The sequence below is a fragment of the Limulus polyphemus genome, unplaced genomic scaffold, assembly GCF_000517525.1.
Source record: "Limulus polyphemus unplaced genomic scaffold, Limulus_polyphemus-2.1.2 Scaffold2756, whole genome shotgun sequence".
Classification (NCBI taxonomy): domain Eukaryota; kingdom Metazoa; phylum Arthropoda; class Merostomata; order Xiphosura; family Limulidae; genus Limulus; species Limulus polyphemus.
The window spans coordinates 72,853-76,375 of NW_013668366.1; the positions used below are offsets into that span (position 1 = coordinate 72,853).

The 3,523-nt window shown below is 36.3% G+C and overlaps 1 long non-coding RNA gene across 1 annotated transcript in view; it reads right to left on the reverse strand.

The window, feature by feature from the left end:
* LOC111087856 overlaps positions 1 to 3,523 on the reverse strand; it is an 11,900-nt gene extending 8,377 nt beyond the window's left edge. The window contains exons 1-2 of the long non-coding RNA XR_002612481.1: positions 3,442 to 3,523; positions 733 to 735 (exon numbers count right to left, since the gene is read on the reverse strand). This is a non-coding gene — a long non-coding RNA (uncharacterized LOC111087856). The remainder of the gene's footprint in view (positions 1 to 732; positions 736 to 3,441) is intronic.

The following is a 3,523-nucleotide window of genomic DNA, read 5'->3' on the forward strand; positions in this document are numbered from 1 at the left end:
TTTTAAGGATTTCTAAAGTAAAATTAACACATAACTTCAATACCAACCAACTAGCACATTCTTTACATTCACAGTGACCGTTAAAATGACTGAAACTCATCAAAATCAAACTATGATTACTAAAGACAGGTCTCTAAATTGTATTTTATGTCCAGCAATGGATAGTTAAAAATGAGGAGCAAAAACTATATGATAGAGAAACATGTCTATCCTTGTTTAAAACTTGAGTTGTAGCAATTTGCTCCTCAATGATAGTAACTCTAAAAATCTGCTTCAGAGATAAATGTAAAAATATAAAACAATTAGATTTATTAGGTGTATTTGAAGAAGCAAAATTGGTGACTGGGAATTTAGGAACATTATAAACATATATGTCTGAAAATATACAAATATATGTTTCATGGTGGATTTGTAACTTTATAGTCTGATTTTCAAGGAACTACTGACTGTGATTACATTTCAGATTAATTATACTTATGGAAACCGTGATATATTAACATAATTAATTACAATATAAATAGCTGAGACAAGGGCCCGGCATGGCCAGGTGGTTAGGACACTCGACTCGCAATCTGTGGGTCGCGGGTTCGAATCCCCGTCCCACCAAACATGCTCGCCCTTTCAGCTGTGATTTGGCGGTGGGTGGTGATGACTTCCCTCTAGTCTTACACTGCTAAATTAGGGACGGCTAGCGCACACAGCCCTAGCTTTGCGGGAAATTCAAAAACAAACAAGCTGGGACAACTTCATTATACAGTCAAAAATTCGGGCGTTTATTTCCCAATTCTTTTATTTCGTTTGTGTGTATGTCATCTTAGTTCAACTAATGTATATTGACTCCCTTTCGTCCAGAGTGTGCCCCCCAGTGGTACAGCGGTATGTCTGCGGACTTACAACGCTAGAATCCGGGTTTCGATACCCGTGGTGGGCAGAGCACAGATAGCCCTTGTGTAGCTTTGTGCATAATTAAAAACAAAACAATCGTCCAGAGTGTCATAATTATAGCAGTCTCTCCAGTTCAATGTCTCATTACGCATATTTTTATCTCAGTACTTATACTTACTTGCTCTTAAAGCAGATTGTAACAGCTGGTAAGGATATCTTTTTAATAGGTTCGATCTTAATCTCCACTGTTGTTTGGCGTTCATAGTAAAATTCAACAAATTCTAGAGCCTGAAAAATAAACCCAGCAAAACAACCTACCAGAACTGCTATCCGAAGAGTGTAACTAAATACCACTGAAAGTTTTTTGTACGAAATCATGGCGGATATAATAGTGACTAGTCAATAATCCAAGGATTTTATAAAGGCGATGAGAATTTTCTTTATTTAGTTATTCTAACAATCGATTACGTCGTGTTCATCACAGCCAGGCACGTGGAGCTATTAAAGATTCACGCATGCGCTTTCATTTCATAAACTTGTGCGACTTTTATGGGTTTGCGTTGTACACTTTGTTATTCTGTTCTTAGGTATAACCTCACTGTATTAACATAATGATACATAACAGAAAGATATTAACTGATATTCAATGAAATTAAAAAAAAAAAGATTTGCTATAGCAACCAGCTTATATTTATATGTCCAAATGTCACGAACGAACAAAGAAAATGACATTTCAACTACATCAAAAGTAAAAGCCAATACCCAAATACAAAAGGTTGAGTGTGTTATATTAAGATAATTTTTGAATACGGAAATCAACAACTCATCTGATAACCAACGTCAATATAAAGCCGCGATAGAACGGGTGGTTGTATCAGAAGTACATTTTGGCATTGTTTAGCGTGCGTATGTAGTGTGATGCCACAAAACATTAATTGTTGTGGGAAGGATACAAGATATCCATACATTCAGATCATAAAGATATATTCAGATTGGGGAATTAAAATTTACAAGCGGGTAAGTCATTTTAGTGGCATTGAAAAAATACAGCAGTCTGGATCAACCTGCAACAAGTCATCTCCAGAAGAAGTACGGCTTCTATTAAAAGGTGAGAATCCACGAACACAAAAGCCAGTGGAAAAAGCCGCACAGGCAATAGTATACAACATTCTCCAACAGAATCTCTGCCTGGAAATGAGACCAACGCCGTGTGGGTTCACCAAGATGACGATTCCAGTCATACCTTCCATTCAGTCGTCAAATACTTGAAGCAGCTGGAGAATGAAACGAGTATTCATGCTATTCCATACGAATGGTTACAGTCAAGTAGCTTGACCTATCGCTTTTGCAAACGGGCTCTTTAAACGGACGCTGGAAAATCATCACCCTTGTACGCTAAATGGATTATGGGAAATTTGCAAGGAGGAGTATTGTGCTTTGAACATGACAGCCTTACGACGGAGTTTTTTGTAGTGGAAACTACGCTGCAGGGCTATTGTCAACATGCACGGTCATCATATAGAGCATGAATGGACATGGACTGTAAGGACAGATGACGTTTTGATATGACGTACTTAACCCTACGTATAGAGTCACTGCAATTACCTATGCGCCATGACTTTACCTATTACAGCAAACTAAATATTAATCGAATAACCAAACTAGTTAAATTAATATACTGGATTAATTAAGAATGTGCAATATAAAAAAGATATTTTTAATACAGCCCCATTTCAACGTAAGTCTACTAAAAAAATCAATACATAACACATACGACTTGCGATTAATTAATTGAAAGTAAAGTTTTGAATCCATGCAGGTATAGAAACATTTAATATATTTAGTCCACTAAGAAGTTCCTTTCAATGATTTATATATTTACAGACCAATATTACAATGAATTGGAAAGAAGATTCTCCAATTGTTCCTTCAGGTTTGATCATTTACTTAGTTTACATTGTTTTCTGCCAACAGTGGGAGTAGATTCTTTATAGAATAATAGAATTTCAAAATAGACTAGAGATTCTGAAGTCATGACACACGTATGTGGCACGTGGAGCCATGTAGCTAATGTCGGTGGAATGCGAAAATATTAATGTACAAGTTACAAAATTTATAATAAGCCGGAGCAGTACTTAAAAAACAAAACATGTACGTGACAAATTTCCCCTTTTTAAACATTTAAGATCACGTGTTATGTTGCTCCAAACAAACTGAAGTGGCACAGAGGTATGTCTGCGGACTTACAACGCTAGAAACCGGGTTTCGATAGCCCATTGTGTAGATTTGTGCATAAATTCAAACAAACTATAATATAAGTTTGTGGTACTTAAAATAGTATCACATTTTCTTTTGTTCGTTTGATATAAAAAAGTAAAGTGTTTAGATTGCTGAAAATTAAACAAAAATGAGATATATGTGCTTATGTAGTTTTTACAGAGTTTCATATGTAGGAAATCCGATATGTTCAGTATTGATCATATTTCATGAGCGATCTACATACTGTTGCGTCATCGAGATCACGTGAATATTCTCATGCCCTCTATTTTCTAGAACTATCCTCAGGGGCGGATTGGGATGGCTAAGCGGCCCGGGACTGGGATCACAGAGTGGCCCTGGACAGGTTTTCTGTTAAACT